Here is a 14666-nt window from a genome sequence, read left to right on the forward strand (position 1 = left end):
GCCCAGAAATACTTCCAAGTACCGGCAGTGGGTCACCATTGATGGGCAGAGGGTGGAGGCTCTGCGTGACACAGGAGCCAGTATGACTACTATCAAGAGTCAGCTGGTGTCAGCAGAGCAGATAGTACCTAATACATTCCACCAGGTCAGAGTCGCTGACAATCGCGAGAGTCACCTACCGGTGGCTCTGGTTCCCTTTGAGTGGGGGGGGGTCTCTGGTACTCTGAAAGTAGCTGTGAGTCCTGCCATGCCTGTAGATTGTCTGTTAGGCAATGACCTTGAGCACACTGCTTGGAAAGAAGTGGAGCTCAGGTCTCACCTGGAGATGTTAGGGTTACCTGAGTGGGTCTGCATGACCACACGGTCCATGGCTGACCGAGAGGGAAGTCAAGGGCATCTGGAGCCTGGAACGATGGCCCAGAGAGCTGCCAGGAGGAGGGACCAGGGGTGCGGGAAACCGGCCCCAGCTGTTCCCACAGTGGCTGACGGGGCTCCTGAGGAGGAGGCTTCCGAGCCAACTGGGGAAGACATTGCCGTCCTAGGTGACTTACCTGAGCTTGCTGGCTGGCAAGTTGAGGGTGGACCCACCAGGGAGGAATTCTGCAAGGCGCAGAAAGAATGTTCCACTCTAGAAGGTTTGAGGAAACAAGCCTCAAACCAGGCAGCCGGCGACGCCTCTGGCGATCACCACCTATATTGGGAGAATGATCCCCTCTACAGTGAGCCTAAGGTTCCGGGCTTTGGGGCAGCACGTATGCTGGTGGTCCCCCAATGTTACCGAACCTTCCTACTGGGTCTGGCTCACGACATTCCCCTGGCAGGACATTTGGGGCAGGGCAAGACCTTTAACAGGCTTGTCACCCACTTTTATTGGCCCAAAATGAGGACACACTCAGACAAGTTCTGCAGATCCTGTCCTACTTGCCAGGCCAGTGGTAAAGCAGGAAAAAGGGTTAAAACCCCCCTGATTCCACTTCCTGTCGTTGGCACCCCCTTTGAAAGGGTGGGCATCGACATTGTTGGTCCCTTGGACCCCAAAACTGCCTTAGGCAACAGGTTCATCCTGGTTTTGGTGGACCATGCCACCCGTTACCCAGAGGCAATCCCTCTGAGGACAGTAACTGCACCGGTGGTGGCCAGAACCCTGATGGGGATATTTACCCGTGTGGGATTCCCCAAGGAAATAGTGTCTGACAGAGGCACTAACTTCATGTCTGCATACATGAAGTCTCTGTGGGATGCGTGTGGTGTAACTTACAAGTTCACCACACCCTATCACCCCCAGTCGAATGGTCTTGTGGAGAGATTCAACAAGACCCTGAAAGGCATGATTGGTGGCCTCCCTGAGGCCATGAGGCGTAAGTGGGACGTCCTCTTACCATGCCTTCTCTTTGCTTACAGAGAGGTCCCCCAGAGAGGGGTAGGGTTCAGTCCCTTTGAACTTCTCTATGGGTACCCTGTCAGGGGACCCTTAAGCATTGTCCAGGAGGGATTGGAGAAAGCTCCAAAGACACCCCCTCAGGATGTGGTCAGCTATATGTTGGCCCTCCGCAACCAGATGACCCGCTTCTGGAAAGAAGCCCAAGATAACCTTGAGGCCAGTCAAGTGGTGATGAAACAATGGTATGACCAGAAGGCCACCCTGGTAGAGTTTCAACCTGGAGACAAAGTGTGGGTAATGGAGCCAGTAGAGCCCAGAGCTCTCCAGGACCGCTGGTCTGGCCCATTTGAAATAAAGGAGCGGAAAGGGGAGGCCACTTACCTAGTGGACCTCAAAACCCCTAGGAATCCCCTAAGGGTGCTCCATGTGAACCGACTAAAAGCTCATTTTGAGAGGTCGGAGATCAACATGCTTCTGGTCACAGATGAAGGAACGGAAGAGGAGAGTGAACCTCCCCCCGACCTCCTCTCTGCCCAAGAAGGTGATGGGTCAGTAAGCGGGGTCATTCTGTCTGACTCCCTGACTCTAAATCAGAAAGGAGACTGTTATGAGCTGTTAGAGCAGTTCTCCCCCCTGTTCTCCCTTACTCCTGGGCTGACCCACCTCTGTCTTCATGATATTGACACCGGTGACAGTCTCCCTGTGAAAAACAAAATTTACAGGTTGTCGGATAAGGTGAAGGCCAGCATCAAGGAGGAGGTCTCCAAGATGTTGACTCTAGGGGTCATTGAGAAATCCAGTAGTCCCTGGGCCAGCCCAGTGGTATTGGTCCCTAAGGCTACTGCCCCAGGTGCGAAGCCAGAACTCCGGTTCTGTGTGGACTACCGGGGTCTCAACTCAGTCACACGGACTGATGCTCACCCCATCCCCCGAGCTGATGAGCTCGTGGACAGGCTAGGCGCTGCCAAATTCCTGAGTACGTTTGATCTTACTTCAGGGTACTGGCAGATCGGCCTAACTGAGGGGGCCAAGGAAAGATCCGCATTTTCAACCCCGGATGGCCATTACCAGTTCCGGGTAATGCCGTTTGGGTTGAAAAATGCCCCCGCTACCTTCCAACGGTTGGTTAACGGGGTCCTAGCTGGCAAGGATGCCTTCTGTGCAGCCTACCTGGATGACATAGCTGTCTACAGTTCCAGCTGGGAGGAACACCTGCTTCACCTCAAGGAGGTGCTTCAGGCCCTGCAACAGGCAGGCCTGACCATCAAGGCCAGTAAGTGCCAGATTGGGCAGGGTTCCGTGGTGTACTTAGGACACCTAGTGGGTGGTGGCAAGGTGCAGCCACTCCAGGCCAAGATTGAAACTATCAAGGCCTGGCAACCACCCCGAACACAGACGGAGGTGAGAGCCTTTCTAGGCCTCACAGGATACTACCGCCGATTTGTCAAGGGCTATGGTACCATTGTAACACCCTTGACAGAACTCACTTCCAAGAAGCAACCTAGGTTGGTGAATTGGACAGAGGCTTGTCAGAAAGCCTTTGACGCCCTGAAGGAAGCCATGTGCACGGCCCCCGTACTCATGGCCCCTGACTACTCCCAGGAATTTATCGTGCAGACAGACGCTTCAGAGCATGGCATAGGGGCAGTCCTAGCACAGCTGAATGAGGAGGGCAGAGATCAACCAGTAGTCTTTATTAGCAGAAGGCTATTACCACGGGAACAGAGGTGGAGTGCTATTGAACGAGAAGCTTTTGCTGTGGTCTGGGCACTGAAGAAGCTAAGACCCTACCTGTTTGGGACTCACTTCCGGGTTCAGACAGACCACAGGCCCCTCAGATGGCTCATGCAGATGAGGGGTGAGAATCCAAAACTCTTGAGGTGGTCCATTTCCCTACAGGGGATGGACTTTACGGTGGAACATCGCCCAGGGGTTGACCACGCCAATGCTGATGGTCTCTCCAGGTACTTCCGCCTTAGCGATGAGAGCTCCCAGGAGGTCGGGTAGCTCTCCCCACTTTCAGCTGGGGGGGACACATGTTAGACCTGACAGCCTTACGGTAGTCACCCCTAACTTTTTGCCTGCCTCCCTCCATTTTTTTGGACACTGTTTTTGCTGGTTTATAGACTCTGCGCACTTTACCACTGCTAACCAGTGCTAAAGTGCATATGCTCTCTCCCTTAAAACATGGTAACTTGGAATCATACCTGATTGGACTATTAATTTACTTATAAGTCCCTAGTAAGGTGCACTTTATGTGCATAGGGCTGGTAAATTAAATGCTACTAGTGGGCCTGCAGCACTGGTTGTGCCACCCACTTAAGTAGCCCCTTTTTCCTTGTCTCAGGCCTGCCATTGCAAGGCCTGTGTGTGCAGTTTCACTGCCACCTCGACTTGGCATTTAAAAGTACTTGCCAAGCCTAGAACTCCCCTTTTTCTACATATAAGTCAACCTTAAGGTGTGCCCTAGGTAACCCCTAGGGCAGGGTGCTGTGTAGGTAAAAGGCAGGACATGTACCTGTGTAGTTATATGTCCTGGTAGTGTAAAACTCCTAAATTCGTTTTCACACTACTGAGAGGCCTGCTCCCTTCATAGGCTAACATTAGGGCTGCCCTCATACACTGTTGAAGTGGCAGCTGCTGATCTGAAAGGAGCAGGGAGGTCATATTTAGTATGGCCAGAATGGTAATACAAAGTCCTACTGACTGGTGAAGTCGGATTTAATATTACTATTCTAGAAATGCCACTTTTAGAAAGTGAGCATTTCTTTGCACTTAAATCCTTCTGTGCCTTACAATCCACGTCTGGCTGGGCTTGGTTGACAGCTCCTTGTGCATTCACTCAGACACACCCCAAACACAGGGTACTCAGCCTCACTTGCATACATCTGCATTTTGAATGGGTCTTCCTGGGCTGGGAGGGTGGAGGGCCTGCTCTCACACAAAGGACTGCCACACCCCCTACTGGGACCCTGGCAGACAGGAGTAAACTGAAAGGGGACCTGGTGCACTTCTTAGCCACTCTTTGAAGTCTCCCCCACTTCAAAGGCACATTTGGGTATAAAACAGGGCCTCTGCCCTACCTCATGAGACACTTGCTGGAGAAGAACCCTGAACTAGAAACTACATCCTGCCAAGAAGAACTGCCTGGCTGCTCAAAGGACTCACCTGTCTGCTTTCTACAAAGGACTGCTGCCTTGCTGTTGCCCTGCTGCCTTGCTGAACTCTTGTCTGGCTGTGAAAGTGCTCTCCAAGGGCTTGGATAGAGCTTGCCTCCTGTTCCCTGAAGTCTCAGGACCAAAAAGACTTCTCTCTTTTACTTGGACGCTCCGTGCGCCGAAAATTTCGACGCACAGCTTGTTTCGCGGCGAGAAAAACGCCGCACACCGACGCTGATCGACGCGACGCTCTTGGGACGATCGAAGATCCGACGCACGGCCTCGCAAGGACAACGCCGCCCGACCTCTAGAGGAGAAATCGACGCGACGCCTGCTGTGAGATCGTAATTTCAACGCGCAGCCCCGCAGATTGAAGTCTAGAGGAGAAATCGACGCAACGCCTGCCGTGAGTTCGTAAATTCGACGCGCAGCCCCGCAGATCGACGCACAGCCGGAGAACAAGCAGGAGAATCCACGCACAGACCCGGGACATCTGGTAATCCCCGCGATCCACGGAAAGAGACTGTCCACGCGCCGGAAAACGACGCCCGACTTCCCCGCGTGGAAAATAACGACGCAAGTCCGCGTGTGCTGGGGAGAAATCGACGCACACACCCTTTTTCCACGCACCTCTTCTCTTGTGGCCCTCCGAGGAGATTTTTCCACTCCTAACCAGGTACTTGTGCTTGAAAGAGACTTTTGTTACATTCTAAAGACTTAAGACACTTTATATCACTTCCCTGTGATATTTCTACAATTTTCCATTGCAACTTTATTCTTTTTTGACCTACAATTATCCTGATAAATATTATATATTTTTCTAAACACTGTGTGGTGTATTTTTGTGGTGCTATATGGTGGTATTGTATGATTTATTGCACAAATACTTTACACATTGCCTTCTAAGTTAAGCCTGACTGCTCGTGCCAAGCTACCAGAGGGTTGGCACAGGATAATCTTGGATAGTGTGTGACTTACCCTGACTAGAGTGAGGGCTTTTGCTTGGACAGAGGGTAACCTGACTGCCAACCAAAAACCCCATTTCTAACAGTCACTAATTCTGATCTTAAGTGGACGTATGGTACTCCCCACATGCATTCAAGTACATTTGCACCGTATCATATAAATAACATACAAGGTATTACAATCAATCGTTGATCTAATTGTAAAAACTTGCCCTAAAGTGAAAAACTCTTTAATGTTATGGCAAGCCCAACGACATACTCCACACTGTCCACACTTAAAAAAACCTGTACCACGTGGAGATAACCAAGTACTCTTATGTAAAATGGTGGTAAAACTAGGACTCAGAATATTTTTCAAAGTTCTACCTTTTCGATATGATATAAGCACTTTTTCTGATATTAAATTCTTTAGTGACTCATCACGAAGTAATATGTTCCAATGTTTCATCATTAATTTTTTCAAAATTAAAGAGGCATCATTGTAATCTGTTATGAATCGGACCTTGTTAGATTGCTCAACCACATTGTTTCGGTCCGCAACTTTCAAAGTATCACTTCTCACCAGTTTTTTAGGTCGATGTTGTGCCCTCTTAATCACCTTATTGGAGTAGCCTTGTGCCCTAAATCTCCTACCCATGTCTCCAATATGATGTGAGAATTCATGATCCATGATTGGTGTTGGGATGTGTGGTTTGTGATAATGGGACATATGTGAGGAGTTGGAGTGATGGGGGTGAGGGTGAGGGTGAGGGTATGTGATAGCATGCAGATAGGGTGGGGGATATAATAGTTAAGATTTGACTTACCAGAGTCCATTCCTCCTGCTACTCCTGCGAGGCCCTCAGGATGCAGTATAGCCAAGACCTACTCCTCCCATGTTGTTAGCTGTGGGGGAGGAGGTGGGGGTCCGTCACCAGTCCTCTGAACTGCAATGTGGTGTCTTGAGACCACGGAACGCACCTTCCCCCGTAGGTCGTTCCACCTCTTCCTGATGTCATCCTGTGTTCTTGGGTGCTGTCCCACTGCGTTGACCCTGTCCACGATTTTGCGCCATAGCTCCATCTTCCTAGCTATGGAGGTGTGCTGCACCTGTGATCCGAATAGCTGTGGCTCTACCCAGATGATTTCCTCCACCATGACCCTGAGCTCCTCCTCAGAAAACCCGGGGTGTCTTTGCGGTGCCATGGGGTGGTGTGGGTGATGTGTGAGGTGGTGTGTGTTGTGATGTGTGAGGGAATGTGTTTGTGTGTGTTGTGTGAGGTGCGTGGATGTTGTGTGAGTGATGGTATTGAGTGCCTGTAGATGCTAGTTTATTGATGGTAGTGTCTCTCTCTGGCCTTCTGTCGCAATTCTGGTCATAAGGGTTTGTGGGTGATGTGGGTGTGTGTTTTATATTGTATTGAGTGTGTGGGTGTGGTGTGTGTATGTGTATCAGGTGTGTGTATTTCGATTTGTCCAATGTGGTTGTGTTTTGTAAATGTGTGTGTATTTTGAGCACGGCGGTGTGTACCGCCAATGGTTTACCACAGATGAAAGACCGCTGAGTGGATTCATGGGTCGTGATAGTGTGGGCGTATTCCTGTTGGCGTGACGGTGGAGGTTTTGTTATTGTCAGTTTATCACTGACCTTTGGTGTGGCGGACTTGTGTGGGTGTCTGAATTTTGGCGGATTCCGAGCTGTGGGTCGTAATAGCTGTAGCGGAATTCCGCAGCCGCGGCGGTGTGTTGGGGGTCTTCTGCACGGCAGTAAGCGGCATTTACACGCCAATGTTGTAATGAGGGCCATAATATTTATCTGACCAAAACAAGACCAAAACGACAAAAATCCAACATCCACAAGCAAAGTTATGAATTTAAAAAGCAAAAGAGTCTTAAATCCTTTAGAAAACAGTGAGAACGTTGTTAGCCTACAAAAGTACCTGGGTAGCGTCCGGTGAGATCAGCGTGTGTAGTTTCTCTCTCCCGCAAGAGAGCGATGCATCAATCCGGATGAGCACTTCAGCTCCGGGCAGGCTTTGCATTGATTTTCTGCACCCAGCGATGTTGTGTCGAAATCTGGTGGCAAGGTGTCAAGAAACCGCGCTGCCTGCAGGCTTGCGTCGTTAACAGCGGCCACTGTGGGTGTTGCATGTCATTTCTCCAGCCACCTTGCATTGATCTCCCAGCCGCAATGCAGTTGGAGTGTCGATTTTAGCCTCAAGGCCAGCGACGTGGCGTTTTTCAGCCACAAAGCAGGTCGTGCATCAAAAGTTTACCCGCACAGCGGTCTTTGTGTGAATTTCTGTTGTTTTCCACTAGCTGCACCTTACTAGGCCCCAGATATAGGTTAGGGCACCACTTGGCAGGCAGGAATCTCAGCAGAAAGCCCAAGTGCTGGCAGAGAGAAGTCTTTGTTATCTGTGAGATTTCAACAACAGGAGGCAAGCTCAGGTCAAGCCCTTGGAGATTCTTCACCAGTGGGAAGTCACACAAAAGTCAGTCTTTGTCCTCTCTCAGGTAGAAGCAGCTACTGCAGGCCAACCCAGCAAAGCACAGTCACAGGCAAAGGGGCAGTACTCCTCCTCCAGCGTCTCCAGCTCTTCTCCTTGGCAGAGGTGCCTCTTGGTTCCAGAAGTAAACTGATTTTCAGGGGTTTTGGGTGCTCTTCGTAAACCCCTTTTTGCCTTTGAAGTAGGCCTACTTCAAAGGAAAGTCTCTGTTGTTTTCAAGTTCCTGCCTGGCCCAGGCTAGGCCCCAGACTCACACCAGGGTGTTGGAGACTGCATTGTGTGAGGGCATGCACAGCCCTTTCAGGTGTAAGTGACCACTCCTCCCCTCAGCCCAGATGGCCCATCAGGATATGCCGGCTACACCCCAGCTCCTTTTGTGGCACTTTCCGGAGGAGAGGTGCAAACAGCCCAACTGTTAACCTAACCCAGATAGGGAATCCACAAACAAGCAGAATCACAGAATGGGTCACAGAATGGATTAAGCAAGAAAATGCCTACTTTCTAAAAGTGGCATTCTCAAACACACAACCTAAAAACTACCTAAAAACCAGCTTCACTGCAAGACGTATTTTAAAATTGTGAGTTCAGAGACCCCAAACTTCACATTTCTATCTGCTCCCAAAGGGAATCTGCACTTTAATAATATATAAAGGCAGCCCCCATGTTAACCTATGAAAGAGATAGGCCTTGCAACAGTGAAAACTGAATTTGGCAGTATTTCACTCTCAGGACATGTAAAACACCTAAGTACATGTCCCACCTTTAACATACATTGCACCCTGCCCAGGGAGCTACCTTGGGCCTACCTTAGGGGTGCCTTACATGTACAAAAATAGAAGGTTTAGGCCTGGCAAGTGAGTACACTTGGCAAGTCGAATTGGCAGTTTAAAACTTCGCTCACAGATACTGCAGTGGAAGGTTTGAGCCATGTTTACAGGGCAACTAATGTGGGTGGCACAACTAGTGCTGCAGGCCCACCAGTAGCATTTAATTTGCAGGCCCGGGCACCTCTAGTCCATTTTACTAGGGACTTACTGGTAAATCAAATATGCCAACCATGGGTAGCCAATGTACACTTACAATTTATACAGGGAACACTTTACACTTTAGCACTGGTCAGCAGTGGTAAAAGTGTCCAGAGCAAACAAAACATCAAACACAGAGTCCAGCACACAGAAACAACCTGGGAAGTAGAGGCAAAAAGTTAGGGGAGACCATGCCAATGATGTCAAGTCCAACAACCCTTGATTAGAGTTGATGTGTACTTGCTAATGAAGGCCATTTTGGAATAGGATCCTCCTCCTCTGTGGCTTTCTGTCTTCACTGTCCCTGTGCAAGGAGATTAAACCTGAAAATAACACAAATCTGTACCTCGGCACAAACATCAATGTATTGCGTTTTGATGCACTCTCACTGAGATTCAAACAAGTATGAGCGACTGCACCATGAGTCTACTACTGCAGTATTTGAAATATTAAACAAATCTTGGTATGTGGCGGTAACAAGGCATAACTCATGATTGGATTTGATGTGTAACTGTTAACGGAGGTCAATTTGGAAAAGGATCCTCTGCCTCTGTGGCTGTCTATCTTCTATGTTCCTGTGCAAGGAGATTAAACCTGAAAATAACACAAATCTGTACCTCAGCAAGACCATCAATGTACTGAAGTTTTGTAGCAGTCTCAATGAAACAAGTATGAGCTAGTTCAACATTAATGCATTAGTGTGGTATTTGGCGGATACTTTCACTGCGACTGATGCTGGCAACACCTAGAGGCTGGACATGACCTTCAGGATTAATAAACAAATGTCCAGCCACTCGGGCAGAGTCCATTTCACCACAATGCATTGTGGGTGTTGTTACTCAGCCATGTGTGTACTCCCGCACTGTCCTCCTATCCAGGCCCTGCTACAGCACCACAATCAGCAATTTAAAAGGCAACAAATGGACTTTATAAGGGTTGTAATTTCAGTTAAAGTTTCCTACCTGCTGAAATTCCTACAGTTATTTCTTTGCTTACTTTTAACCATTAAATTAGCACATAGTAGCAAAGAAATGAATGTAGCCACTGTACAGTTACCTCAGACTAAGGCTGTATTTATAGAAAACACCAATATTTGATTTTGTTCTTTTGAACATTTTCTTCTTTATACAACTCAATGCTTACCTACTCCTCTAAAGACAATAGTGCTAAAAGAAACAGTTCTTAGTGTTCCTTTTCAGCTAATTAGTTATTAAACATGCTGCACTCATTATACACAAAATCTACAATATTCATTCCGTCAATCAACAGCACAAGTGATGCATTTGCAGCTCCATAGATTATTGATTGGTTAAAGTACTGAAGAGGTTTAACAACGTCTCTTTGCAGAGGTGTGTACAGTTTCCAAAATACTTAAGCTATATTCATCTGGAGAAATAAAGAAAAAAAGAAGAGGAGAAAATAAGAAAGGGAGCAGGAAGAGGAGAAAATATGAGGGATAGACTGTTGTACTGTTACAATTGCGGCCATCAGTGGCATTCAAAACATCCTAGACTGAGAAGAAACAGTGGCCCTCATCCTGCTCATCCTCTCTATGGCCTTCAACACTGTCACTCATAAAACCCTCCTCGGAAGACTCCACGAGATTGGTATACAATGATCTGCTCTGGGGTAGATCTGTTCCTTCCAAAGGGTCATCCTTCACATCAGAGACCAAGAAATGTTTATAAGAAGACTCACAGGGATTGATCCCTGCATTGCGTGCATTTCTAATACACACAGCTGCATTCACTTGCAGATTCAGAGGGACACTTGTTACTCAAGCACCAGCTTTTTCATCATATACATGACACAGCTCACTAACATCATCCGATCATAAGACATTGCTGTTATCTCCTACACCAATGACACCCAACTCATCCTTTCCCTTACGACAAAAAACATGGCCAGAACCAACTTCACCATTTGAATGACTATGGTAGCAGTTAGGATGCAAACCAACTGCCTGCAGCTAAACTCTGCCAAGATGGAATTACTGGTCTTTCTCAACAAGACCTCCTCTTGGGACTCCACCTGGTAGAGTTGGATGTAGGGCCAACAACTCCAGACCATGCAAGAAATCTAGTGATCATCTGTAATGCTATCTGTAATTAACCACCGACTCCATCTTGACCACTGACTTCATTTTGTGCTTAGCTTAGCTTCAGGTGCCTGCCGTCACATTGGTGGAGCAGGATTTTTCCCCGCCAAGCTTGTTTTTCACATAGAACGTGTTTGTGCTTCTTCCCACCAGCACCGGGTTGCACTGTGCAGGAACATAATGTGGGAGATGTGGACAGTAGATGTGATAAGACAGTTTCACCTTGGGAATGTATTCAATGTTTTCATTAAGGAAAAGTACTGCTCCTCTGTCTCTTGAAAGCACATTGGGGCAGGGGCCATTCCTTTTCGTGTTTTTGACGCAGACCAAGTACAGCCAATGCCTGAATTTCATAACTTATGCAAAGGGAGGGGAAGGTTGCCAGAACCTTCCTCTTGGGCTTGTTTAAGGTACATAAGGTGGGGAAGCTTGGCACTGAGGCAGAAGAAACTCATTTTGGGGGTGTATGCACTGCCCAGAACAAAATCCCATTGGGGAAGGTTTCTCCTGTTTCAGCTGTCCAGAGTTCCTCAGCTTGACGTTGGCACCAGGATGATGTTGGATTCGATCCCCATGGTGATGCATTTTTATTCTTAATTATCTAGCTTGACTGATATATATATAGTAAGTTGTAATGAGTCCCATGTGTTAGAATTCTAGATGTTACATTATATGTGCATAATAATTCCCTTAATACAACTCCTATGGTGTTCCAGAAAACGTTCAGATTATTTCCTTGTCCTCATGCAAACAGACTATGGGGGTCATTACAACATTGGCGGTAAAAGCCGCTTACCGCCGTGCAGAAGACCGCCAACACACTGCCGCAGCTGCGGAATTCCGCCACAGCTATTATGACCCACATATCGGAACCCGCCAAAATTCAGACACCCACACAAGTCCGCCACACCAAAGGTCAGTGATGAACTGACGGGAAAACAAAACCTCCACCGTCACGCCAACAGAAATACGCCCACACTATCACGACACACGAATCCACGCGGCGGTCTTTCAACCGCGGTATTCTAATGGCGGTACACACCGCCGCGCTCAAAATACACACACTCTTACAAAACACAGCCACATTGGACAATTCAAAATACACACACCTGATAAACATACACACACCACTCCCACACACCCAATACAATATAAAACACACACCCACAAACCCCTATGACCAAAAATTGAGAATGAAGCACAGAGAGAGACACCACCAGCAAGTACAACAGCATCCACAGGCACATAACACCATCACCCACACAACTTCCACGCACCTCACACAACACACCACTACATATCATCACACTTATCACCACACACACCACCCCACACATCACCTACACCACCCCATGGCACGGCAAAGACAGCCCAGGTTCTCGGAGGAGGAGCTCAGGGTCATGGTGGAGGAAATCGTCCGGGTAGAGCCACAGCTATATGGATCACAGGTGAAGCACACCTCAATTGCAAGGAAGATGGAGCTATGGCGAAGAATAGTGGACAGGGTCAACACAGTGGGACAACACCCAAGAAATCGGGAGGACATCAGGAAAAGGTGGAACGACCTACGGGGGAAGGTGCGTTCTGTGGTCTCAAGACACCAGCAGGCGGTTCAGAGGACTGGCGGCTGACCACCACCTCCTCACCCACAACTAACAACATGGGAGGAGCAGGTCTTGGTGATTCTGCATCCTGAGGGCCTCGCAGGAGTTGGTGGAGGAATGGACTCTGGTAAGTCAAATCTTAACTATTACATCCTCCACCCAACCTGCATGCTATCACATACCCCCACCCTCACCCTCACCCTCACCCCTATCACTCCAACTCCTCACAAATGTACCAATATCACAAACCACACATCCCAACACCAAGCCCTGCATGCAACAACAAAGCATGGACACCCATCACTACAGCATGCCCACTGCACATACCCATACACCACCCTAAACCATCATCACACAAGCTCCCACACAGGAATGCCAGCACTGGGGTACACGGTCACCCACCCATTGCACACCATGACACACACACATGCATGAATCATGATTTTCCACCCCTGCAGGACCACTACCCAACGTCACCAGACAGGAGGGTCCAGACATCTCCACCCCACCCACAGAAGAGGCCCACAGTGATGACAGCACCTCTGTCCAACTGGATCTAGATGACCAGCCCAGACCATCGTGGGCCTCCGGACAGTCGGTTCCCCTCACACAGGCACAGGCCACCACAGACCTTCCCCCCTCTGGTAACACCAGCACAGCACCCACCCAGCGGGCCCATGCCTCCGTCCCCAGGACATGTCAATCAGCTGTGTGTCCACCACTACAGGGAACCCAGGATAACCCACCACCCCAACAACAACAGGGACCTGGGGGCAGTAGCAGTGGGCACATGGTCCAGGGGACTGAGGCCCAGGAACACAGGGGAACTGGGAGGGCTGCTGTGCAACAGGGGGCGGACAGGCCAAGGGAACCCACTCTCCACGAGGCCCTCTCCTCCATCATGGGAGCATACCACCACTCCCAGGAGACAATGGCAACAGTACTGGCCAAGTTTCAGGAGACCCAGCGCATGCAGGAGGAACAGTATATGGGCTTCAGGGAGGAACTCAGAACCATCAGCTCCACCCTGGGCACCATCGTAGGGGTGCTGAAGGAACTACTCAAAACCAGGAGGGACACTGTGGCACTACAAGGGGCCCCTGACACTAGCATGGACGATGAACTGCCCACCAGCTCTGCCGGCGCTAGTGGACAGGACGCCCCGCCACAGGACCACCACACCAGCACCCCACCCCCTGCAGAGGGAGAACCACCCCGCAAACGGTCCCTGAGATCCAGGAACAAGACAGAGCACGATGCCAAGACCCCCGCCAGGAAATGAGACCACCCTGATTGTCATCCCACTGTCCCACTTTGTCACCCTGTCCATAATAAAACTGCCCAGCTCCACTTCCTATGCCCATATGGGCAATGCACCTGTGAGACTAATAGACTGGACTCTGCCATGGACACTCCTCCGCCATCACCCCTCAACATTTAACTTCCCCCTCCAATATTTTGCATTTAAATAAACACACCTAAAGCACAAAATGATCTAGAGTCTGTCTGTGATTTCGAAATAGTGTATTTGCAATTACAGTGACAAAATGTTCTTGAAATAGTAATGTCAACATTTTAGTCCATGAGGAATCTAAGCAGATGACACACGTTGGGACCCACATCTGTGAAACCGTAAGGGAAAGTGACAACTCAGTGACCATACACTGGGTGAAAACGACATACAGTAGAGAGGTAGTAGTGTAAAAGTACATGTAGTAGGCAGGAATGTATTCTCACCTGTGTTTCACTGGAAATATTGCTGGATCACTGAGTCCCTGTTCTGCATGTCTTCTTCCTCTGCTTCATCCTCATCACTGTCCACAGGCTCCACAGCTGCCACAACACCGCCATCTGGACCATCCTCCTGCAGAAAAGGCACCTGTTGTTGCAAAGCCAAGTTGTGAAGCATACAGCAGGCCATGATGATCTGGCACACCTTCTTTGGT

This window comes from Pleurodeles waltl, chromosome 2_1, assembly GCF_031143425.1.
Source record: "Pleurodeles waltl isolate 20211129_DDA chromosome 2_1, aPleWal1.hap1.20221129, whole genome shotgun sequence".
NCBI lineage: Eukaryota > Metazoa > Chordata > Amphibia > Caudata > Salamandridae > Pleurodeles > Pleurodeles waltl.